Raw genomic sequence first — 27740 nt, 5'->3', positions numbered from 1 at the left:
TTTCTGTGGAAGTGTCTTCAGGATAAGCACCTGTCAGGGAAGGATAGAAGGAGACTAGGTGGAGGGAAGGAGTTGAACTGCAATGATTCCAAGGTCGCCCTGGAGCCAGGAGGGCCCTTTGGGCTTGTCCATCTTGAGCCTAAAGAGATAAGGAGGGGAGGCCAGATCTTTATGCTGAACAACCCTCTCCTTCCTGCAGGCATCAGTCACTGGGTGTGGGAGGGACGTCTTGGCTGAGGAGACGTTCTTTGACTGAGGGCAGTTCCTGCGGAGGGACTCACAGAGCTTGCAATACCACCAGCAGCTGGGCACTGAGTCATCTGTCCTGCAGGGGGAGCCCAGAGGCATCACAGCATCTGCTACATCCTCCTGAACCAGGTCTGCCCCTCTGCTATACTCCCCTAAGCTCACCAACCTCTGCTTCTGCTCCATAGCCTCACCACAGTGGTCTTTTATTTGTACTTTATTGTACCCTTTTCACTTATTCATAAATTTAATACTTTTGAGTAAGTTCTGGGCTGTAAATGTGCCAAGATCTGTTTGGTTTTGCTGTTTTATATCATCTATGACTAGAAAAATATCCAGACTTGTACATAATAAATATTTGCAGCACATAATAATGGGCACATAATAAATATCTGCGGCCAAATGAAAGAATTACCAATATCCTTGGACCTGCATGTGATGTACTTATCACACTGAATCCCCCAACCTCTGGAAATGCCCCCCTCCTCAATTTACCATCTACCATCCTTCCTGCAATGTTGGTAAATGAAAGCAGATAAAGATACTTTGGAACTGGAGTAAAAGGACCTGAGCATGGATCTTTGCTGTATCAAGTGGGTCCTTTGGTGTTATGGACTGAATTACCCACCCACCCCCACCCCAAATTCACATGCTGAAGTCCTAACACCCACTACCCTAGAATATGAGTGTATCTGTAAATATTAGGGTTTTAAAAGAAGTAATTCAGGTCAAATGGATCAAGGGAGTGGACCTAATTCAATAGGACTGGTGTCCCAACAAGAGGAAGAGACACTAGGGATTCAGGTGCACAGAGAAAAGGCCATGTGAGGATACAGTGAGAACACAGCCATCTGCAAGCCAAGGGGACAGGCTTCAGGAGGAACCAACACTGCTGGCACATTGATCTTGGATTTCCAGCCTCCAGAATTGTGAGAAAATTAATTTCTATTGTTTAAGACAATGCATGGTATTTGGTTATGGAAGCCCTAACCAACTGTCACACATGGCTTCTCTGAGTCAGTTTCCTCATCTATTAACTAGGAGTGGTCTTTTCTATTTTATGGATGAAAATGAGGATTGAATGAGAAATATGTGAAATTCCTGGGAGGACAGGGGTGCCATTTACAGTTGCGGGGGGGGGGAGGCAGGTGGGGCATGTCTGTGCTACAACGGAGAAAGAGTTCAGCCTGGGACTTACTGATTGCCAGGCGCCTGTGGGACGTCCAGGTGGGCATTCCAGCAGGAGGAGGCACACACAGTGCTGGATAAGTGTTAAATCAATATTGTTCAATCCCTTTGTTCCCCTGTCCCCACACTTCCCTCTCCCTCATTTTCATGCATTTCATAATCCAACAAATCTGGCTTTATCCACCCGCCTCTCCGCCTCCTCTCTTCTCTCTCCCATTCCTTACAACTCATCAGCACAGGGAATAAAGCATCTCTCTGCCTGCGTCGGGTCACTGGGGAATCATTTGCTTTATGGAAAAATATAAATAATGGAAATGCATGAAGTGTATGGGAGATAAATAGAAAGCTTCAGAGTAGAGGAGGGCTCCCTTTGTGTTACAAAGATGAGTCTGGGTGGTGTGGAATGATTTATGAGGTTTCTGATGGCAGTAAGTGCGAGGAGAGAGCTGGGAAAGCAAACCAACTCATTTATTAATAGGAACTATTTCCTTCAAGAATTGTATATGGAGATGTGTAAATAGAAATACCGTGGGCATGGATTCTCTGCACTTTTGTTGCTTCTGGGTTTTAGAGAAATAAATTTAGAGTGTGTTAATTGACTACATCTGGGAAACTGTATCTTATTGTTTATGTGTCAAAATGAGGAAAGCTCTGTCCTGAGCTCAGTGTATGTGTGTTTATCCGTGTGTGCACATGCCTGCACCTGTGCGTGTGTACATACATGCATACATGTGCTTGGATAAGAGTGCATTGAGGGAGAGGACGAGACCGATGTTTGCTTGTATTTACTAGTCTTTATCTTATCTCAAGCTGAATTTTTTCCTCTGGCCACCTGTAGTCCTCTAATTACAAATGTCAGGTTGGACCAACAAAATGGCCAGAAAGAAGAAGATGAAAAGTTAAGTTACCCATTGAAAAGCCCGACTGGATTGGAAACAGTCTGACCCACTCCCTGACTTACTGTCACTCACAGATTGATGAACTACATCATGTTACAACCAGGAATGGACATCAAGGTCACCCGGTCCACCTCCCTCATTTCAAAGACAGGAACCAGAGGAAGAGAAGCTGAGTGACCTGAGTCCAAATGGCCTGTGGAAAAGCCCATGGAAAAACCCCACACAAGTCTGGGCAGGTTTCCATGCTTCTAGGCCACTGACTGTGATCCGCCTGTGAGTCGAGGTCAGGGATGACAAGTTTTTGAAAGGGCAATGCTAGAGTGGGGCTTTTTAATTTATGAAATTGAAGCCTACTTTGCAGTAAGCAGCTCATCTGCTGCTGGGGCATAAAGTGCCTTTGTGACAAATTAGACAAAGGCACCTCCTCCGTGTATGTGACACGAAGAAACAAACGTACCTTTGAGTGAAATAGGCAACTCTCCCTTCCCCACCCTGAGTAGGCAGTCTGTTCACAGTGCCTGGTTGCAAAGTGGAGTGCAGGCTGGATTTCAGCATCCACTTGCCCCTCTACTGGGGGCTCTTCTGCAGATCAACCTACCCCGGGTTGTCCCCAGGCAGAGCTCTGCCCTCCTTGGCTGAGTGCTTGAGTAGCTAGATGAGACCAGGCTTCTCTAAGCTGCTCCACCATCTCTTCCTGCCTCCTCCCTGTCCCACCTCCTTATTTCTTCTTTCTTTTCTCACTGTCAGCTAAAGTGACTGGCATGGCCCCATCCTGGACACAAAGATGCTATTTCAGAATAACATCCTGAGACAGTTACGCTTGTACCTAACCTTGCCAGTCATCGGCTCAAGGGAAACCTCACCCAGATCCACCCTTGAAATGTCTGTAATCATTTCTTTGATAAATGAAAACCATGTTCATACCCCACAGTGGTTAATAGCTTTCTCAGGCTTTGCTTTTTAACTTATTCAACACACCTTTGGTAGAAGTCACAAGTTAGGGTCATAAATACATATTTCAGGAGTTCCCGTCGTGGCGCAGTGGTTAACGAATCCGACTAGGAACCATGAGGTTGCGGGTTCGGTCCCTGCCCTTGCTCAGTGGGTTAACGATCCGGCGTTGCTGTGAGCTGTGGTGTAGGTTGCAGACGCGGCTCGGATCCCGCGTTGCTGTGGCTCTGGCGTAGGCCGGTGGCTACCGCTCCGATTCAACCCCTAGCCTGGGAACCTCCATATGCCGCGGGAGCGGCCCAAGAAATAGCAACAACAACAACAACAACAAGACAAAAATAAATAAATAAATAAATAAATAAATAAATAAATACATATTTCAGTTCATCTGCTTCCCTGGTCTGTTTTTCATAGCTCTTCAATCTCTCTAACTGTTTCGCTTTTGGAGTCGCCAAAATAAATGCAAATGGAAAACAAAAGGAATCCTTTTCATATCCTCTTAGGGCTAGAGCTAGACAGGGAGAAGTAGAGGGAAAGGCATGAGATTAATAGCCAGGAGACTGAATATAAGTCCCTGTTCTGTCACTTCCTAGACAAATTTATACAGGTAAGTCATGAATTTTTTTCCTCCATTTGGAAAAATGGAAGTAAAAATAAAGTCTAAATTTTTCAAATGAGACGATGTTTGTAAAAATAATCATAATTCCCAAGAATTATGCAAATGTTCATTATTCATTTTTATTGTACTTGTGGCTCATTAAAGATAGCCACAAATTCTTTGCCACTCCTAAGTGGCAAAGCAGAGATGGAGTCTACTTCCCCTCCCATATGAATGCTGGACTGGCCTTGTAACGCTGTGAAACTAGACTAGAGGTCAGAAAAAAAGTGAGACAAGCAGTAATGTAGGAGGGAGAGGCCTGGCCCTCGGCGAGCAAGGGATGGGGAGACCTATCTCTATTGGGGTACAGCTAACCTTTGCCTCACACCGTCGATAATGCCTGGGGATTTGCAAAGCTGAGTACACAGTGGAGAAGGCAAAGTGGAAAATCTGAGATGTGAGAAAGAGAGTAGATTTTTCACACTAATACTCAGGCTTATGTTGGGTGAAAAAAAAAAAAAAAGAATGGATTATTCCCCTTACCTAAACTCCTTACCACTCTGGAGAATGTGGTGAGGTTAAAAGAGGAGAAAGCAATGAAGAGGTGAAGATGGGATGGAAAAAGTTACCACAGGAGGCTGAAGATGTGGAGGAGGTCCATGGATACTGGAGTCAGCCACCCTACCAGCTGGGAGATGCTGCATGTTCAACCTCTGAACAGGGGCTGGTACAAAATACTGGAACGGAACAAAACTGGAGGCAGGAGACCTTGTGCTGGAGACCACCAGTGTCCCCAAACCCACTATCCCTTCTCTGGACATTTGCTTGGTCTATGTTTTCCAGACTCCCTTGCAGGTAGATGCGGCCACGTGACAGAATGAGAGAACAAGGGTTGTGTTCCATTTCTAGGCCAGGCATAAAACGTGCTCCCATGCATGTTTTTCCATTCTTGTTCCCTTTCTGGCAGACAAGTATCAATCCCCACAGAACCCTTACCTCTACTGAGCAGAGACAAGCCTTCATCACTCAATGTCTCAGAGAGATTGTGTCATAGAGAGCTGCCCTATCAGCCATTAGAACTTTGGGGTTTATTTGCTTCCCCAAACCTAATACAATTTACTTAGGAAACTGTCATCCCAAGAAAGAAATGGCAAGGATCTAGACTACTGATGTGGCCACATGGGGCAGAGTAGCAAAGCTAAGATAGGATAAGGTAAACCCCCTAGGAGCTTTTCCCATCAGAAAGGATGATGAGGAGTTAAGGAGTCAGGCATCCTCTGGAGTCAATTTAAAGCTCTACTGTCTGGAAGGAAGGAGCAGCAGAACCTCCAAGCAAGTAGCTAAACAGATAATGAAGCTGATGGTGGAGGCTTTGTCAGGAAAAGTAGTAGCCATGGCAACAGATATCCAGCAAGGCCATCAAGAAGCTGGGAGCACAGAGTGACCTGGCAAGGATATAATCAACAGGCAAACTTTAATAACAGAAGGAGTGAGGAAGCAGCTTGAACCTTCTGGGCAAGGTAGAGATGGGGGTCCTGGGTTTAGCTTGGGGAGTGTATCCTGTATGTCCCCTCCCCGTGCATATAAAACTTGGGGGCATCCAAGCTACAGAAGGAGCAGAGGAAGATAAAGAGATTTCTGCTTTTTTGTCCTCATCCTGAGAACTTGCCTTGAGAACTTCTTGAGCCTCCCTGGCTCTTTCCTAAGAAGGGCAGAGCCCAGGCGCTGTGCCAACTAAAATGTTCCCGTCATGAATGGAGTCCAAAACACTTGCTAATAACCCACTTTAGGAGTTTATGTGGATTGTGGGGGTGGAGTAAAATAGCTCATTAGAGGGATAACTGATGATTTGGGTGGGTCTCAGAGGCAATTGTTTTGAGCCATTATTTATCCTGTTTTCCACCTTCTCCCATCTTAGCCTAATTTCTCAGATCCTCTACCAAGTGGTTAAGAAATTCATGTGTTCTTCCATCTCTTCCCCAATCTATTTTCTTTTGCTGTCAAAAGTCTCTATTTCCACTTTGATTTTCCCCCCAGATTTTAATGCAGAAAACCTAATTGAACCTTTTTTTATTGTGAGGATTTAGAGCAGAATGGAGCTGGATGGATGCTGTGCAGAGGATCGATTCTAATTCAGCAGAGCATTTTTTATTTGCTGGGAAAGACATGACATTCATTAGAGGATAATTTTCAAAAAAAGGCATAATCATGACTCTCATAGAGCTATAAAATGAACACATGTTAAAGATTTTATTTGACTCATTAATTGAGAGAATGAGGCATATGTATAACTAGCTTAAAGAAGTCAAAGAAGCAAAGATTTATAGCCCAAATTTATACAGAGTAAAGGAATGTTGAAATAAATATGCAAATGGAGGCAAAACTGCCTTTTTCTTAGAATGGGGGAAGGGTTGTCCTTTTCCTGGACAGAATTCATTAGCAGGTTTAGAAACAGAATTGCTTTGCATTGCTATCAGTTGTCTACAATTTTCAGATTAAAATAGCTCTCATGGAATCAAAATCAGACAACCCAGAAGCATGTGCTTTAGACAAGGCATAGTTTTCACTGAAGCATACATATTTTCCTACACAGTTAGACCAAATCCTTCCAGCCCAGGAAATTAATTCACTGGCTTCTTCCATGGATGACTTGGACTACCTCAGAAAAAGCAGATTACAATTAGTATCTTAAATTTATAACAATCTAGGTTGAATTAATAATAATTTAGCTTCAATAGTATATAAAAACTCTGTTCCTAACAAGCTCCATCCCACTTTAGTTTTTTATTGTCTCAAATCACATTGAGCTAAGAAGGAAACTTTGGTCTAATTGCAGTTTGCTCTGCAGTTGCCACACAAATAACCCAAATCTAAGCTTGACCTTCTCTAATTTTTACGGAAGGTCATTAGATTGTTTCTCATGTTGAATTAAACAATGAATACTGAATTTGGCAGGCAGAGAAAGAGTCATGGACCTGAGATCTAGTTCCAGCTTTCTGGCTAAAGAGGTGTGTAATCTCTGAGCCCTGTTTTTCCTACCTGCAAGATGAGGGAGGGCAGACTAGATGTTCTCAACACTTCCATTTTGTTCTTAGTTCTGATGACTCTACTTGTCATGTTGGTGGGCTGTTTGATGTTTTATATTACAGTGATGATTAATTTGTGTGTCAACTTGTTAAGGCCATGGTGCATAGATATTTGATCAAATGTTATTCCGAATATTTCTGTAAAGGTTTTTTGGATGAGATTAACATTTAAATTGATAGACTTGAATAAAGCAAATTACCTTTTGTGATGGGGGTGAACTTCATCCAATCAATTGAAAACCTTAGCAAAACAAAGACTAACCTCCCCCAAGCAAAAAAAGGAATTCTTTCAGCAGACTGCTTTTGGACTTGAACTCAAAGTCTTCCTTGAGTCTCCAGCCTGTCAGCCACCCCCAGGTTTTGGACTCACCAAGCCTCCATAATTGTGTGAGCCAATTCCTTAAAATAAATGCCTCTTTCCACTGCCTTCTTTCTTTCATCCTTCCTTCCTTCCCTTCTTCTTTCTTTCTTCCTATCTATAATAACATACATATAGAGAGAACCAACTGGATGTGAAATGAATACACACACATACACACACATATCCTGTTGGTTCCTTCTCTATATTTTTCTCTGGAGAACCCTGACTAATACAATTACTGTGAGGAAAAAAGAGAGAGCTTTTGAAAATGGATATCTCTAGATTCTTGTAAAATCTTATAAAACCAACACCTTTTGCCTACAGAAGAACAAAGTTTTGCATAGAATGTCTACTTATTCAGAGGACCTTCCAGACTTCTTTCATACAATTCAGTACATTTATTGAGTAGAAAGAAGAAAAGAGCATGTTTGAAAGTGAGTCCAGTGCTCTGGTAATGGTCATTTCACATTCTGACCATCAAGTGGAATGGGCAGGTCACATAAGTGACCTGGAGGCTCAGGAGCCTATAGGTCCCTTCTCAACTTCTCAGTGAATTCCTTCTTCCCAGGAACTAGAAAGATTATTATCCTTGATTTTCACTACCATGTCCACATGAAACAGGATAAGAATCATCAAGTTTAAAAACACTCATTTGACCCATGAATTTATTAAGGCCCAACAGTAAAAGAGATGGCATAAAGCTGAAGAAGCTGGTTGGGAACCCAGGACCTATTCCATGCCAGCAACACATCAAGCCCATTTATATAATGACACCAAATGTGCCAGTAATCATTAAGGAACAAGTGATTCTTGCAGCAGTGACTTTTAAGTATAAAACATACTGCATAGGACACTATTCACACATTAGTGCTAATAAAATGTCCTTACATCCTTTCCTATCTTTCTAATTGTCTCTTTACCTTTTTGTAAAAAAAGAAATAAGAAAACTGAAGGGACAGTAAAGTGAAGTGACTCACCCAAGGCCACAAAAATAGTAAGAAGCAGAAACGAGCTCTAACTCAGATTCTCTGGTGTTGGCTCCTTCTTTTTCCACTGTGTCTACAGCACCTCTCCTTGGCCCATCCTTTCCCTGCCACCCCTTCTACTGAGTGACCATCGACAAGTGTATCACACAGAATGCCAAGTGTGGGAAGATAAAACTGCAGTGAAAAAGAAGAAAAAGAAACACCACTTCTCAATGCAGTAATCATTGGCAACAGAAGCAATGTTGCTGTAAAAACAGGGCACCCAGAAAGTTTTAGTGGTGAGAAGGTAGGATTCATCATTACACACACACACACACACACATACACACACAAAGACGGGTAGAGTCTAGACTGCAAAACCAATAGTATCATCTCCATGACTGTTTCTGACTGAGGAAAGTTCCCAAAAGACTTCTCTATGTGGTTTCCCTACATATGCCTCCTGTGGAAAAGGCTTAAAAAATTTCACATGATGGATAAGCTTGATGGTGTATAGGTTCTCAGTCATTCAAAGAAATTTGTTAAGTATCTATTATGGTCTGATTCCAAAGAAGCTGGAGAAGAATTCCAACATAACAGAATTCCTGAGTTCTGCCCTCCAGGTGCTTTTTATCCAGAATTACCAAGGAAAATTAAAATTAGAGCTGGAGAGACATACAACCACTCTGCCTTACTAACTCCAAGGGAGAAGTGTTTGATTTCAACTAGGAAATTGAGAGAGGCTTTATAAAGTGGATGAAATCTGATCTGGACCTTACAGGCTGAGAGCAACTTCACTTGGCAGAAAATGGAGGGAGTTGCATTTCCAGCTAGAGAAACAGACTTGGAAGTGTAAGTGTGTGGTGTTTAGGGGAAAGGAGACCAGTGGATGTGACCAAAGCACAGACAAAATAAGGGATATGGAGGCACATGAAAGCTGCCTCTCCTTCGGGTTTTCAGTGCTAGGATAATGAATGTGCAGTAGATTTTATTGTGGTTCCCAGCCCTTCACTTCCTTCCTGAAGGAGAAGTAGCATTTTCCGTGCCTTGGTAGGAAGAGTATACATATCAGCCCACTGACACTGGGCTTGGTCATGTGACTTGCCTCGGCCCTGATATATAGCCCACATATACCATGCTTGAGTAGAAGCCTTAAGAGCCATTCTTTGTTTCCAATAGCTCTCTTGCTTTTTTCACTCTGCACTAGACTGGTCTATCTCATAGAGGACCTGCTTCTTCAGCTGAGTTCTGGAATGAAGATGACCCACAGAGCAGAACCACAGTTGACCTCACAATGACCCATAACAAACAAGTAACATAAGTAAGAAATAAACCAACTTTGCTGTTGTAGCTGAAATTTCAGGTTTGTTTGCTGTTACAGCAAAACTGACCAGTAATTTTTTTAAACTTTATTCTGAAGGCAGTGGGTTTTGGAAAAGAAAACAAAAATTCTCCCTTCTCCCCTCCCTGGCAGTCCCATGAATTTCAGTGGTGAACAAAACCATGTTTTAACTCCTGGCTCTATTCAGATTCGATTTCTTTTTCCATATCAGAGACATTGGGGGGTGGGGCTGGAGGAAGATAGAATAACAATTAGCTTAATACTCACTCTTTGTAGCCACTGGATTAGATTCACCTGGAATCTATGTAAATCTGATAAACTGCACTGTAACCATCCAACACTTTGTAGCTGATGGCAGCAAAAACATCACTTCCATCCAAATTGTTAAGGATGGCACCAATTTGCCAGAGAGGAAGAAAGATTTCAAATTTAAACCTGAAGCTTTATTTTCCAATGACGGAATATTCCATTCAGCCTCAGCAAAGAAATAAACTGACAGACATTTCATGCTGAGATGACCACCAAAGAAATGGCTTCACAATGCTGGCCACGACACTGAAACCAATATAAGTAAACTCAGAGAGGTTTAACTTTCACCAGGCTAATGAGAAGGACTTGTTAGTGCCTCTATTCCTTATGTATCACTTAACTGAGTACCAACATGCAGTGTGGGAGGGAGCAAGATACAGGGAGAGGGCATGATGATAAAGAAGTGAAGAGAGGAGTTCCTGTTGTGGCTCGGCAGTAACAAATCTGACTAGGATCCATGAGGATGCAGGTTCAATCCCTGGTCTTGCTCAGTGGGTTAAGGATCCAGTGTTGCTGTGAGGTGTGGTATGGGTCACAGATGCAGCTCGGATCTTGCATTGCTATGGCTGTGGCATAGGCCAGCAGTTGCAGCTCCAATTTGAGATTCAACCCCTGGACTGGGACTTTCATCTGCCGTGGGTACAGCCTTTAAAAAAGCAAAATAAATAAATAAATAAAATAAAATAAAAATTAAAAAATGAAAAGAGAAGGAGATTAGGCTCTGGGTTCAGTTAAACCTCAATTGCAAGAATGGCTTGAAACTTACTAGGTATAGGTTCTGGGAAAAGCCTTTTTAAATCCCTAAAACAAAGTTTCTAGTTCTACAAAATGGATGTAATAATAGCTCTTTGCTACAGTGACCATGAGGATAATATGAGATAATGAATGTGAAGTACTTGGCATATGTAGTAGATATTCAGTAAATGTTGTTGAAGTTTTCTTTCTTCAACTTTTAGTTTTTACCTGCTTCTACCTGAATGCTTTTTCCTAACCCTATCAAAATTCTACCCATCCCAAAGTGTCTGGATTTACCATCTCATCAAGACTTTCTCTGACTTCTGTATATGATACTCTACCTTCTCTGAAACATCAGGGAAGGGCATGGATGTTCATTTTTTGAGTTAATCTGTTTATTCATTTATTCAACAGATATTTCTGGAGTACCTACTCTGTACCAAGCATTGCTGGAAAAACAGCTGTGGACAGTCTTATTCTCATTGAGCTTACATTAAAGTAGTGACTGAAACCAACCACCCACCTTGGCCAGGTGCAGTAATAACAACTTGCATGAGTGGTCTCACAACAGGAGGCTTCAATAAGGAATATGCTGCTACCCCAAAATCTAACTGGGAGTGGTGGGAGTGAGCCATGAGGAAACTATGGAATGGCATTTCAGGGTAAAGTGTCTAGCCAGGGCAAAGGCCCTGAGGCAGGAAAAAACATGTTCAGGGAAGGACGCTAGTGTGGCTGCGCGCCGTAAGCCAGGGAAAGTGCTGGGAGATAACGTCAGGAAGGTAGGATCTGGTGGTTGATGGGGGGGACTTTGATTTTTATCCTGAATCAGTTGGTAATCCATGGGAAAGTTTTTGAGCAGAGAATTTACATTATTTTACTGAGATGTTTTAAAGGCTCAATCCATATCCTGTGTTGAAAATAGATTTCAGAGGAATAAGGGCAGAAAGAGAGACAAAGGGGCTTTTGCAGTGAGAGCTGAGAGACAATGGTGATTAGATAAAATGGTAATGATGAAGGGGGTGAAAAGTGGAGTTTGGATATATTTTGAAGAAGGAATAAAAATGATTTTTCTGATATACTGAGAATGTGATGGGAGAAAAATAAAGTGCTTAAGAATGACTCCAAGGCCTTTGGTCTGAATAACCAAGAGGATGGGGAAGATTGGGAGGAGCAGGTTGTGGGTAGAGGGAGGATTATGTTCACTCTGGAGTCTGTTGAGTTATCCATCTGATATCCAAGTGGAGGTACAGCAGGCAGATGGATATGTGAGTCTGGAGTTAGAGGGAGACATCTAGGCTTGAAATTCGAATTTGGGAGTCAAAAGCATATAAATAAAATTTGAAGCTATGAGACTGGAGGTTACTGAGAGAGAGTGTTCAGGGCTTGGAAAAAAGGAGAAGGAATGAGAAAAGAAGATGAAGAAGGAGCATGCAAGGACAGAACTGCAAGTCCTGCCCTGGAAGCCAAGTGATGGGAGTGTTGAAGAAGGAAGAGGTGATCAACTGTAAAGGGCTTCCAATAAGATGAATAAGGTGAAGACCAAGAACCAGCCATTGGATCTGCTAAGTGGAGGTCACAGAAGATCTTTTTCTTTTGTTGCTGTTGTGTTGTGTTTTGTTTGGCTTTTTTTTTTTTTTTTTTTTTGGATTCTATTGTTCTTTCATTTAGAAAATTAGTCCCTATTTCATTTTTTTTTTTTTTATTTTCCCACTGTACAGCAAGGGGGTCAGGTCATCCTTAGATGTATACATTGCAGTTACAGTTTTTTCCCCCACCCTTTCTTCTGTTGCGACATGAGTATCTAGACATAGTTCTCAATGCTATTCAGCAGGATCTCCTTATAAATCTATTCTAGGTTGTGTCTGATAAGCCCAAGCTCCCGATCCCTCCCACTCCCTCCCCCTCCCATCAGGCAACCACAAGTCTCTTCTCCAAGTCCATGATTTTCTTTTCTGAGGAGATGTTCATTTGTGCTGGATATTAGATTCCAGTTATAAGTGATATCATATGGTATTTGTCTTTGTCTTTCTGGCTCATTTCACTCAGTATGAGATTCTCTAGTTCCATCCATGTTGCTGCAAATGGCATTATGTCATCCTTTTTTATGGCTGAGTAGTATTCCATTGTGTATATATACCACTTCTTCCTAATCCAATCATCTGTCGATGGACATTTGGGTTGTTTCCATGTCCTGGCTATTGTGAATAGGGCTGCAATGAACATGCGGGTGCATGTGTCTCTTTTAAGTAGAGCTTTGTCCGGATAGATGCCCAAGAGTGGGATTGCAGGGTCATATGGAAGTTCTATGTATAGATTTCTAAGGTATCTCCAGACTGTTCTCCATAGTGGCTGTACCAGTTGACATTCCCACCAGCAGTGCAGGAGGGTTCCCTTTTCTCCACAGCCCCTCCAGCACTTGTTATTTGTGGATTTATTAATGATGGCCATTCTGACTGGTGTGAGGTGGTATCTCATGGTAGTTTTGATTTGCATTTCTCTTATAATCAGCGATGTGGAGCATTTTTTCATGTGTTTGTTGGCCATCTGTATATCTTCCTTGGAGAAATGTCTATTCAGGTCTTTTGCCCATTTTTCCATTGATTGATTGGTTTTTTTGCTGTTGAGTTGTATAAGTTGCTTGTATATTCTAGAGATTAAGCCCTTGTCCGTTGCATCATTTGAAACTATTTTCTCCCATTCTGTAAGTTGTCTTTTTGTTTTCTTTTTGGTTTCCTTTGCTGTGCAAAAGCTTTTCAGTTTGATGAGGTCCCATGGGTTTATTTTTGCTCTAATTTCTATTGCTTTGGGAGACTGACCTGAGAAAATATTCATGATGTTGATGTCAGAGAATGTTTTGCCTATGTTCTCTTCTAGGAGTTTGATGGTGTCCTGTCTTGTATATAAGTCTTTCAGCCATTTTGAGTTTATTTTTGTGCATGGTGTGAGGGTGTGTTCTAGTTTCATTGCTTTGCATGCAGCTGTCCAGGTTTCCCAGCAATGCTTGCTGAATAGACTTTCCTTTTCCCATTTTATGTTCTTGCCTCCCTTGTCAAAGATTAATTGACCATAGGTGTCAGGGTTTATTTCCGGATTCTCTATTCTGTTCCATTGGTCTGTCTGTCTGTTTTGATACCAGTACCACACTGTTTTGATGACTGTGGCTTTGTAGTATTTCTTGAAGTCTGGGAGAGTTATGCCTCCTGCTTGGTTTTTGTTTCTCAGGATTGCTTTGGCGATTCTGGGTTCCATATAAATGTTTGGATTGTTTGTTCTAGTTCTGTGAACAATGTCATGGGTAATTTGATAGGGATTGCATTGAATCTGTAGATTGCTTTGGGTAGGATGGCCATTTTCACAATATTGATTTTTCCAATCCAGGAACATGGAATATCTTTCCATTTCTTTACATCTTCTTTGATCTCTTTGATTAAGGTTTTATAGTTCTCGGCATATAGGTCCTTTACCTCTTTGGTCAGGTGTATTCCGAGGTATTTGATTTTGTGAGGTACAATTTTAAAAGGTATCATTTTTTTGTATTCCTTTTCTAATGTTTCATTGCTGGTATACAGAAATGCAACTGACTTCTGAATGTTAATCTTATATCCTGCCACTTTGCTGAATTTATTAATCAGTTCAAGTAGTTTTTGGGTTGAGTCCTTAGGGTTTTCTATGTATAGTATCATGTCATCTGCATACAGTGACAGTTTTATCTCTTCTCTTCCTATATGGATGTCTTTTATTTCTTTTGTTTGTCTAACTGCTATGGCTAAGACTTCCAAAACTATGTTGAAGAGCAGTGGTGAGAGTGGGCATCCCTGTCTTGTTCCAGATTTGAGTGAGAAGGCTTTCAGTTTTTCCCCATTGAGTATTATATTTGCTGTGGGTTTATCATAAATGGCTTTGATTATATTCAGGAATGTTCCCTCTATACCCACTTTGGCGAGGGTCTTGATCATGAATGGATGTTGGACTTTGTCAAATGCTTTTTCTGCGTCTATTGAGATGATCATATGATTTTTGACCTTTTTTTTGTTAATGTGGTGTATGATGCTGATTGATTTGCGTATGTTGAACCATCCTTGTGAACCTGGGATGAACCCAACCTGGTCATTGTGTATGATTTTTTTGATATGTTGTTGGATTCGGTTGGCTAAGATTTTGTTGAGAATTTTTGCATCTATATTCATCAATGATATTGGGCGATAGTTTTCTTTTTTGGTGGTATCTCTGTCTGGTTTTGGAATGAGGGTGATGGTGGCCTCATAGAATGTCTTTGGGAGTATTCCTTCTTCTTCAACCTTTTGAAAGAGTTTAAGGAGGATGGGCACCAATTCCTATTTATATGTTTGGTAGAATTCACCTGTGAAGCCATCTGGTCCTGGACTTTTATTTGTAGGGAGTGATTTTATGACCTCTTCAATTTCATTTCTAGTGATCGGTCTGTTCAGTTGATCTGTTTCTGCTTGATTCAGTTTTGGCAAGCTGTAAGATTCTAGAAAATTGTCCATTTCTTCCAGATTGTCAAACTTGTTGCCATACAGTTGTTCATAGTATTCTCTTATGGTTTTTTGTATTTCTGCTGTATCCATTGTGATTTCTCCTTTTTCATTTATAATTTTGGTGATTTGGGTTCTTTCTCTCCTCTTTTTAGTGAGTGTGGCCAGGGGTTTGTCAATTTTGTTCACCTTTTCAAAGAACCAGCTCTTGGTTTTATTAATTTTCTCTATTGTTTTTTGAGTCTCTATTTTATTGATTTCTTCTTTGATCTTTATAATTTCCTTCCTTCTGCTGACTTTAGGACTTTTTTGTTCTTCTTTTTCTAATTCGTTTAGGTGGAGGGTTAAGTTGTCAATTTGGGATCTTTCTTCTTTTTTGAGAAAGGCCTGGATTGCTATAAATTTCCCTCTGAGCACTGCTTTCGCAGCATCCCATAGATTTTGAGAGGTTGTGTCTTCATTATCATTTGTTTCAAGGTAGTTTTTAATTTCCTTCTTGATTTCCTCATTGACCCATTGGTTTTTTAGTAGCATGTTGTTTAGTCTCCATGGAGTAGGTTTTTTCTCTTTGCTTTTCCCATGGTTGATTTCTAATTTCATGGCATTGTGGTCAGAGAAGATACTTGAGATAATTTCTACGCTCTTAAATTTATTGAGATTCGCTTTGTGTCCCAATATGTGGTCCATTCTTGAGAATGTTCCATGAGCATTTGAGAAGAATGTGTATTCTGCTTTTTTTGGATGTAGTGTCCTGAAGATATCAATTAAGTCTAACTTTTCTATTGTTTCCTTTAGGATCTCTGTTGCTTTATTGGTTTTCTGTCTAGAGGATCTGTCCATTGATGTGAGGGGGATATTTAGGTCTCCTACTATGATTGTATTCTCATCAATATCTCCCTTTATGTCTGTTAATATTTGTTGTATGTATCTGGGTGCTCCTGTATTTGGGGCATATATGTTGACAATAGTAACATCCTCTCCTTGGATGGATCCCTTAATCATTAAATTGTTTTGCTTTTTAGGGCCATTTCCATGGCATATGGAAGTTCCCAGGCTGGGGGTCAAATTGGAACTACAGCTGCCAGCGTATGCCACAGCCACTGCAATGCTAGATCTGATCCATGCCTGCAACCTACACCACAGGTCACAGCAACACTGGATACTTAACCCACTGAGGCCACAGATTGAACCTGCATCCTCATGGATACTACCCAGGCTCATTACCACTTAGCTACAATGGCAGCTTCCATTGCGAAGATCTAAATAAGAGCAGTTTGCAGGAGCAATTTTGAGAATGAAAGCCTGACTGCAGTGTATTCAGGAAAGACTATGTAGAGAGAAGAACTGGATGTCTGGGGTCTAAGAGGTTCATTCGAGGTGATTTGTCATCAAGGAGAACAGTAGCTACAGGGGAAGGTAAGATCAAGGCAGATTTGGTTTTGTTTTTCTCAGATGGGTGATAATTCAGCATGTCGTATGCTATTCAGAATGACCCAAGAGAAAAAGAAACATTACTCATCAGGAAAGAGAAGAGATAATTGCGGGAACTACGTCTGTGGATAGGTAAGAAGGGCTGTGATTAAGTACACAGTCGAGAGTTTGACTTTAGATAGAAACCCAACTAGAGCATCAAAGCAACAAGAGGAAAAGCAGGATACCTAAGTACAGATTCAGTTAGTTGGTAGAAATGGGAATTAAGAGAACAGGAAACTTCACTTCTGAGAGCTTTTTTCCCCTCCAGTAAAATAGAAAGAAGTAAAAGAATGAGGAGATTGTAGAGGTTTGAAGAGAGAACATATCAAATAGTTACCTAAGGAAGGAGAGAATTGAATGGATCTTGACCACATAGAAGGATTGCCAGCAGCTCTATGGACCCACTGAGTTTAGGAGTTGTGAATTTAAAATGAGACTTGTCACTGTGGATGTGGTGATCTTCTTCAGCCACAATCAGCTGCTGGGTAGAGGTGAAGAGTAGGAGGAGAGTTGAGCTTAAACATGGTTTTACCAGGCAGATGCCAAGAAGGAAAAGAAGGAAAGGTGACTTTAGGGAATGTGAATAAGGACAGTGAGTACAAGTGAGCAATTGTTAATGATGGCCATGGAAGGTAAGCTGAGTAGGAGGGGGAAGTGCAAATCTTAGAGGGACAAGAGACAGTGACAGGGATGGGACAGTGACAGGGATGAGTTCCACCTGGTGAGGTTGAAGAATTGTTGGAGTTGGAGTGTTAGATAAAGTGGCCTGAAAAGACAGTCAGTGGGTCTCAGAGTGGGATGCATGGAACTGCCAGGACTAGGGTTGGACTATGAACCAAGTGACAGAGGCGAGTCAGAGCACAATCATTCATCAGTCCTACCTGGGTCTAATGTCCCAAATAACACCTTAGAGGGCAGGAGCCTTATTTCAGGTCTTTGCCTTTCTCCCTTAGCATCCAGCACAGCACTCTGGATTCAGGAATAAACATTTACTGTATAACACAGGGAACAATATTCAGTCTCTTGGGATAGACCATAATGGAAGATAATATGAGAAAAAGGAAAAAAAAATATATATATATGACCGGGTCACTATGCTGTACAGCTGAAATTGACTCAACCCTGTAAATCAACTATACCCTAATAAAAAATTAATTTTTAAAAATTTCAATCATTGAGAAATTGGGTCAAGGAGATTCAGATTTTCTTTTTTTTTAAATTGAAGTATAGTTGATTTACAATGTTGTATTAATTTCTACTATACAGCAGGGTGATCTATTATAAATACATTCTTTTTATCAAAGCACATTGAATTATGGTTTATCAAAGGATATTGAATATAGTTCTTTGTATTGTACAGTAGGACCTTGTTTACCCATTCTACATGTACTAGTTGACATCTGCTAACCCCAAACTCCCACTCCATTCCCTCCTCCAACCCCTCTCCCCCTTGGCAACTATAAGTCTGTTTTCTCTCTTTCTCTTTTTTTTTGGCTTTTTAGGGCCCCACCCATGGCATATGAAAGTTCCCAGGCTAGGGGTCGAATTGGAGCTACAGCTGCCAGCCACATCTACAGCCACAGCAACATGGGATCCAAGCCACATCTGCGAACTTCACCACAGCTCATGGCAACACCAGATCCCCAACCCACTGGGTGAGGCCAGGGATTGAACCTGCATCTTCATAGTTCCTAGTCAGATTCATTTCCCCTGCGCCACAGAGGGAATGCCACAAGTCTGTTCTCTATGTCTGCGGAGACTCAGATTTTCTATTACAAACTATCACTCTCTGCATTTCCCCCATCCCCAAATTATTGCCAAGCCATTGGGCTCAACTAAAGGGGATTCCTAACCTTGGAGGTATTAAAGTAATGGTTTCAATTATTCAAAGCCAACCATAGATTTCCATGGCAGGGGTCATTTGCAGTTTGTGAAAGCATGAGTTTGAATTTAATGGTTTTGAGCCCTAGCTGGTAAGTGAGACTAGCCAGCTATTTAACCTCAGTGTGGTCATATTATTTTACAGCTATTGTCAGATCTGTAGGCACTCTGTGAAGAGAAGAAAATTAATTATTTGTAAAAATTACCCCAAACCAAAAGCAGTACTTTCATTGGGGAATTCACAGAGGTATCTGCATACAAACCTCTCAGAGATGTGAAAACAACCAAATTTTACATCCATCTTATTTAAACGGACTCACTGCTTTAATCTGTATCTTGGTATGTTGCTAAATACTGAAGCCAAAAGTACCAGGCACTGGGGGAAATGATCTTCAGCCAAAACTAGCATTAGTGACAAAGTCATGGAAGTAATAGAAAACAATGTTTTGGGGTCGTGGGCTTAAAGAGTGAAAACAAACCAAGATCTTTTTTTTTTTAATTCACCTTGTCAGATAAAATGTACTGCTTACCCAGCAGTGGAGGGATAATTGTGAGGCTGAGGCTTAGCAAGGTCAATCAAATCTGATCACCCAGAAACTTTGGCAAGAAAGAGAACAGGGGCTTAATATAATGTTTTTCACCAGCCCTGCCCAGAGAGACAAAGTCTTCAGAGCCATAACAGTAACCTCCGTCCTCACCCCCATATAGCCCGCACCCTGGCGTGGCCCTGGCGTGGTTCTCAGCAATCCACAAATCTCACTGAATGAATTCCCGCAAGTGCCCTAGGCAATCAATACCAGTATCTCACTTTGAGGATGTGCGTCGGAGGCTCAGAGGAGGGTCTGCTGGAGGACTTCCAGACATATCTGTGATTCAAACTCCAATCCAGGTGAAGTCGTTTTCACACCCCAGCCAGCCATATGTTGGTGAAAGTCTAACCTGAGCTCACACTGGGCATTTGTGCTAGCTCACTCATGGTGCATTTCAATCAGGATTACCCCTGGGGAGGAAAGAACATCCCAGAAGCAGGTTTTCAGCCTTGCCTTTAAGAGGACTGTGTCTTCCTTCATGCTGTCCCATATCTGTTTCTTTCTTTCCCTTTTCAGTCCCCCTGCCCCCCGCTTTCCTCATATCAAACTATTATGTCTAAGCTGAACATTCTGCCACATGTGTCTTTTTCGTCCAAACCAGTTTTCACATTGATGTGGATTAATTTTTCCAAGATGCCTGCGTCACCACTGATTTTAAAACGTTCACTGGCTGTTGTTCTCAGGATGTGGTACAAACTCCTTAGCTTGGCATTCATAATTTGGCTCCATAATTTGGCGCCAGACTATCCTATAATCTATGTCCCTCTCCTCTGCCCCTTGTCACCCTAGAGTAAGCATTTTCCAAAATCGGAACCTTTATGTCCTGTGATTACTCTGCATGCACTGTCCTCATGCCTCCTCCAACACCTATAATATTCTACTTCCATCTGTCAAAGCTGAGGTCTATCTTTTCCTCCTTGCAGCCTTCACCAAAACATTCCAGCATATGGCAGTTCCTTCGGGGCTAGTGTCTTCTGTTTGCCCCTCCAGATCCATTTTCTACACTCTCCAGCCTGCCCCCACCTCAAGAAGTGAGTGCCATGGACTGGCCCTTATTCCCCAAATATTAAACTGTGTGGTTTTCTTCCACCAAACACTCACCTTTGTAAACAGCCTTTTAAAAAAAGTAGTCCCTTTAAATTCCCAATATGAATCTGACACCTGCTTCCTGCTAGGGCCCTGACAGATAACTCTCCCTTCCTCTACATACTTGCAGGACGTCTTTATGGCTTTAAGCCCTCATCTACCATATCAAAGTCTGCTTTGAATTAATAGCTATTTTCCCCTGTGATTATATATTCCCAATCTCACTAAAGTTTCCTGAAGGCAAGAAATATGTACTACACTCCTACATATGCTTGACTATCCCCCTCACCACCTGCTATTCTAATAAAACTTAGCACATATTTTATTGTTATGTGTCCTTGGGTAAAGAATGCCTACATGGGTTGGGAAAAGCAGACCCATTTAAAGCCTAAGCAAACACACACTTGAAAGAACCTAATTATAAGGAAAGAGGTGATTGAATGGTGCCAGGAATTGATGATATATTGCGCCTTCCTTCTCTAGGTAATTGGTTCTACTTTAGTCTTGCACAGAATTAGGTAAACCATTACAATAATCCAAATACATTTCCTTTGGCCTCAGCTGACTTACTTTCTGGCCTGTGGGGGACAACTACAAAGGATGGCACCAACTTTAAGAATCTGACAAGATTTCCATCCCTTAGAAATGGCCTCTAGGAGTTCCCATCATGGCTCAGAGGAAATGAATCTGACTAGGATCCATGATGAGGCAGGTTCGATCCCTGGCCTAGTTCAGTGGGTTAAGTATCTGGCATTGCTGTGAGCTGTGGTGTAGGCTGGTGGCTATAGCTCCAATTCAACCCCTAGCTTGGGAACCTCCATATGCTGCAGGTACAGCTCTATAAAGACCAAAAAAAAAAAAAAAAAAAAAAAAAAAAGGCTTATAAGAAGACCCGGGCAATGATTTTCCAGAAATAAAGGAAACAACCAAAGTTGTTGTTTTAAATTTACCTCTCATGACTTTTGTAAATACTAAAGTACTAAATATAAAATAACTAGCTCAGTGCCTGGCACATGGTATTATTCAGTGGGGTAGCTCCCTTCCCCTTAAATTCAGATGCATACACATCATATATATATACATATATATATGTATATATATATAAAATTATATTAAAATCTAGTGTTATATACAAAGTGTACATGGGTTTAAATTATAAATGTGTTGTATACATAAAATGCAGCATGAACATAATACAGATTGTGCTTTTGGAAACAAACTGAGAACAAAATATACATGCTTTTAACTATAGTAAATATGCCATACATTAAGACAAATTACCATTTCCCAAAATTCATAAGCAAGAGAATCACTGCCAAAGACAATCTGCTGAAAATGAAATGAAATCTGTACAGTGTCTTTGTAGCTATTGTGAAATGCAGATATGGAAATGCTTTGATTATTTTAATTGCCTGAGTCATTATAATTGGTTATAAATGTAATCTCTATAGATTTTTAAAAGATGCTTGAAAAAGAAAGACCACTGAATCCATTGACAAGAAAAGAGTTATAAAGAACAAGCTTAAAAGTATTTTTATTTTCTTGTAAAAAATCTCATAAATAATGGGAAATTGAGGGATGTATTACATTGAATTCCAAGTCTAGATTGGACTGGAGTGAACTGGGCTTTGGCAGATCACCCCCATCTCTACTTTCTTCTCTTCCTGCTTTTCTTATTCCTCCGATACTTTGTTTCTTGGGCTGTGCTTCTCTTTCTTTTTAAAAAAATTTTTGAAGTGTAACTGATTTAAAATATTACATTAGTTTCAGGTCTACAACACAGTGATTCAAACTTTTTCTAGATTACATTCCATTTAAAGTTATTATAAAATATTGGCTATATTCCCTTGCTGTACAATATATCCTCATAGCTTATTTATTTAATTATACATAGCAATTTGTATCTCTTAATCCCCTACCCCTACCTTGCCTCTCCCCCTTCTCTTTCCCCGTTGGTAGCCACTTAATTGTTCCCTACATATGTGAGTTTGTTTCTGTTTTGTTATATTAACTCATTTGTTTTATTTCTTAGATTCCACATATAAATGATAACATACAGTATTTATCTTTCTCTGTCTGATTTATTTCACTTAGCATAATACCCTCCAGGTCCATCCATGTTGCTGCAAATGGCAACACTTTGTTGTTTTTTATGGCTGAATAATAAAAAAACTATATATATATGTGTGTGGGTATAATATAAAATTATATATATAATTGTGTGTGTATTAAATCTTCTTTATCCACTCATCTGTTGATGGACACTTAGGCTGCTTCCATTTCTTGTAATGGATAAAATATGGCTGTAAACATTGGGCTACATGTATCTTTTCAAATTAGTGTTTTTGTTTTCTTCTGATATATACCCAGGAATGGAACTGCTGTATCATACTGTAGTTCAATGTTTAGTTTTTTGAGTAGCTTGCATACTGTTTTCCATAATGGCTGTACCAACTTACCTTCCCACTAAGTAAGTGTTCCCTTTTCTTCATGTCTTTGCCATCATTTGTTATTTGTGGTCTTTTTGACGACAGCCATCCTGACAAGGGTGGAGATATCTCATTGTGGTTTCGATTTGCATTTCCCTGATAACTAGTGATGCTGAGTATCTTTTCAATTTGTACATCTTCTTTAAGAAAATGTCTATTCAGATCTGTCATTGGGTACTGCTTCTTTGACGTTTTTGCTCATGGCTTCTACTGTTTGGTGGGTCCCCTGGATTCCCCTCCACTTTACTATTGGCTGAGTCTGCGCATCTCAAATGTCACAAATCAGGGGCTCTTCTAGGAGGTTGGTCACCACCCCTAGAGCCTGTATATTAGATCAAGCTTTAGCACCAGGTCAGTACCAGCATAGAGACAGATGGTTATTCTGGTTTAGGAGCTTCTCCAGGCTCTGCCTCAAGCAGCTGTGGCCAGGGGATTGGTGATGGCTACATTTGAGTAATTCCTCAAAGTGGTTTATGGACTTCTACACACTGCCAGTGTAATTGGCAGAAGAAAATAACCATCCAAGGCTAACTCTAAGAGTTTCTGATCGTCTCTGAATAACTGAATGCCAGGTATTTTCCACATGCTGTCTCATTTATTTATTGGAAATAAACAGAAAGTATTTTTATCTTAGTTCACTAACTCTAAGATACCACTAGCAGTGAGCCGAAACATTATTTTATGTACCACTACAATTGAAAAAATATTGCCAGTTAAATTTTGACACAATATTCTCTTGTCATTTAGCTTTTCATTTTGTACATATCAAAAGAGTTTTCTTAGACTTCTATAGACACAGCTTATTACATATTTTTTTGTATACACATTGAAAAGAAAATATAGCAAAATAAATTAGTTAAGGTATTCTGGAAACCTCTTCACTTTTAGGGTCTGATTCTTCTGAATTACTTTTCCATTGACTCGTCCAAAGATGCTTGTGTTTTTGCAACTGATATCGTCTTCCAGGCCATGAAGTGCACTGATGAGTCTGCTGTTCTTTAAAAAGTGTTCTACTACTGTCTCTGATATTTTCTTTCACGTTGCTGATATCCATTTTGCAGTTTGGATGCTAAGATATGATTTTTATGTTATTCGAAGCTGTGGGAAAATTTCCACTCACAACAAGGACTCACAGCTCTTCCTCAAATTGTTCTCAAAATGATCAGGAGGGCTGTAGTGGTTTAGTCACACCATCAAGGTAACCATTCACAAGCTGAAACAGCCATGTCACAACTTCCCTCTGGCCATGAGGACTATAAAATGTTGCCAATTATAAGATGTTAAAATGGCAAAAGGATATCTTTGGTTTTTCGGGGTTTTTTTTTTTCTTTTTAGGGCCACACCTGTGGCATATGGAGGTTCCCAGGCTACGAGCTGAATCAGAGCTGTAGCCACTGTCCTACACCACAGCCACAGCAATGCCAGATCTGAGCTGCGTCTGCAAGCTACACTATAGCTCATGGCAATGCTGGATCCTTAACCCACTGAGCAAAGCCAGAGATCAAACCTGCATCCTCATGGATACTAGTCAGATTCATTTCCACTGAGCCATAGTGGCAACTCCAGCAAAAGGATATCTTAGAAGCAACAAAGTAGGTATTATTATCAATTTATAGCTGAGGCTCAGGGCCAACTCTGATTTTCTGTACACTATGTGGGAAGAAAATTAAGTTGTTGAGCATCCACTTGTTTGGGTGTTTTAGACACTTCATTTGAGTCATGTCATTTAATGCTGAGAAAAATTCTTTGAAGTATGTTGCTTTTACAGTTAAGAAAACTAACTGTCCATAATCATAGGTCATTAAATGGTAGAACCAGAACATAAAACCAGGTCTTTCTTTTTCTGATCTAAGCCAGTCCATAAAGGTAGGAGTGGGCTTGGAAGTTTGGGCAACAAAGACAACTAAGATTTGGAGAAAGCCTTCTTTAACAGATAGCAAGCTACGTATCAAGGATACATGTAAATGAGTGGTTGCAGCTGTCTGGTGTCTGAGGTCCGGTGGTTAGTTCTGCCTGCTTGGAAAGAGAAACCAGCCCCTGGCTTGCTGCCTCTTATACACAAGGTTTTTGTAGGGGTCTCATCAACTCTCAAGAGCCTGTCACCTATCACACAGGAAAGTTACACACTATATTGGTTATATTCTGCATTCATTTTTCACCATATCATCCAGCCTCCTGCAGATACCACTATGACTACTGCATCTAAAACCCTTACTTGCTTTTTTTTTCTATTCTTTTACTGTTGGCAGTGGTGGTGGTGGTTTGTTTATTTGTCCCTAAAGTACTAAAAGGATTCCATTTTATAAGAAGATCCCAAAGATTTAAGTGATTTTTTTTCTCCATTCATTTCATTCAATAGGTAGAAAAAGAATTCGAAATGGGGACAGAGCTGTTTCAGCATGTTCTACCTGAAATTAAGATTTTCACTATGGGCAGAGGGGAATGCCTGGATTAATCTGGATTATTATTTCAGATTACATTGCTGCTCTGAGCTCCTCAAATTCTTGGCAGGCAGGCCAGGGGCTGTGTGTCTAAAATGAAAAGGCGAAGGGGAGGACGTCAGATGAAATGGAGCTTGAGCTCTCCATGAGACAGGAACGTCTGATAGGACCACTTTTCAGTTCCAGTTGCCCAGATGTTCCCACTATGTGGCTGTAGGAAGCAGAACCAATTGCTACTCCTATGACATCACAGCAGACAGTCTAATTCCCAGCTCCCTGAAATACCCTTGGACAGAAGTAACTGATGTGGGGGAAAAAAATGTCTTTTTTAAGGGTCAGAAGAGCTAAATAGACATTTCTCCAAAGAAGACAGACAGGTGGCCAAAAAGCCCATGAAAAGATGCTCAACATTGCTAATTATTAGAGAAATGCAAATCAAAACAACAATGAGCTATCACCTCACACCAGTCAGAATGGCCATCAACAAAAAGTCCACAGACAATAAATGCTAGAGAGGATGTGGAGAAAAGGGAATCCTCCTACAACAGTGGTGAGAATGTAAGCTGGTGCAACCACTATGGAGAATAGTATGGAGATTCCTTAAAATACAAAATAGACATAATGCCATTTGCAGCAACATGGATGGAGCTAGAGAATCTCATACTGAGTGAAATGAGCCAGAAAGACAAAGACAAATACCATATGATATCACTTATAACTGGAATCTAATATCCAGCACAAATGAACATCTCCTTAGAAAAGAAAATCATGGACTTGGAGAAGAGACTTGTGGCTGCCTGATGGGAGGGGGAGGGAGTGGGAGGGATCGGGAGCTTGGGCTTATCAGACACAACTTGGAATAGATTTACAAGGAGATCCTGCTGAGTAGCATTGAGAACTTTGTCTAGATACTCATGTTGCAACAGAAGAAAGGGTGGGGGAAAAATGTAATTGTAATGTATACATGTAAGGATAACCTGACCCCCTTGCTGTACAGTGGGAAAATTAAAAAAAAAAAAAAAAAAAAGAACTACCATATGATCCAGCAATCCCATTCCTGGGCATATATCTGGAGAAAACCATAATTTGAAAAGACACATGCACCCCAATGTTCATCAGCACTATTTGAAATAGCCAAGACAAGGAAAAAACATAATAGAGGAATGGATTAAAAAAAGATGTGGTACATATATACAATGGACTATTAGTCAGCCATAAAAAGAATGAAATAATGTCATTTGCAGCAACATGGATGGACCTAGAAATTATCACACCAAGTGATAAGTCAGACAGAGAAAGACAAATATGATGAGATCACTTATAAGTGGAATCTAATAAAAAAATGATACAGAAGAATGTACAAAACAGAAACAGACTCAAAGATTTTGAAATTAATGGCTATGGTTATGGTCACCAAAGGGGAAATGTTGGGGGAAGGGATAAATTAGAGAATTGGAATTGACATATACACACTACTATATATAAAATAGATAGGTAATAAGGACTACTACACAGCACAAGGAAATCTATTCAATACCTGTTTAATAACCTATATGGGAAAAGAATCTGAAAAGGAATGGATATATGTATAATTCATTTACTTCACTGTATACCTGAAACTAATACAACTTTTTAAGTCAACTATATTACAGTAAAATTTCTTTTATAAAGTAAAAAATAAATTAAAAAAGTAACTGGTGTGGACTCCAGATTTCTCGCCCTATCCTGGACTCCCTTCCCACCCAGGACAAGCAATTCACAAAGAGGTCTCTGTCGAGCTCTGTGAGACGGATGGATTTCAACAGCAACGGTAAATAACTACCATATATTAAAAACATACCATGTGCAGCAGTTGTTTTACACATTTTATTATTTTATTCAAGCCTCACAACCATCCCATGAATATTTATTGTCACTTGAAAAATGGAGATACTAGATTTGGAGTGGTTAAGCAACTTGCCAAAGTTTACACAACCAGCAGACTTGAATCAAGGTCTGAGCTGTTTCCCAGACTGCCCTCTCTCTCCTGGGCTACACTGCCTCTCTGATTGGGTACCCAGGGCTTGGACTGGCCAACATAGGATGACAAAGCAAAGATTTCTACTCCAGGAAAAAAAAAAAAAAAAAGAATGAAATGCCTGCAAGTTGAGGTAAGCTCTGCTTTAGTTCATAGAATCACAGATTTTAAAACAAATAAATAACCAACCCAAGCATTTTGTGTTTTCTCTTGCCTTCAGGTTTTACCTTGTTTGAGCTGGGTGCCAGCCCCTTCCTTTATCTCCAGCTCTCTCTGACCACCACTTCCAACATTCCATCTAGTTCCAGGCTTTCTGGTACCCCGACTCTGCCCTTTTTGACCCCCACCTCTCGCCTACATCCTATTTCTATCCTGGATCACTCCAATTTGAAAGCTTTCTCCTTTGGCACAATTCTTATCTGTATCTGAACGCCTCTTCTCTTGATCTCAGCAGACCACACTGGTGAAACAGCTTTACTCAGAGGGTCTCTGGGAAATGGGTTGGCATTGAAAAGATGAGTCTCCCCATGAGGCCTGGTCTTTACATAGAAACAGTGGAATGGGAATATTCAGGACACAGAGATCTG

The sequence above is a fragment of the Sus scrofa genome, chromosome 13, assembly GCF_054392235.1.
Source record: "Sus scrofa isolate SSC_HxYL_T2T_F1_AM1 chromosome 13, Sscrofa_HxYL_maternal_Yorkshire_Landrace_v2.0, whole genome shotgun sequence".
In the NCBI taxonomy this organism is placed as follows: Eukaryota; Metazoa; Chordata; class Mammalia; order Artiodactyla; family Suidae; genus Sus; species Sus scrofa.
This window is presented reverse-complemented; position numbering follows the sequence as displayed.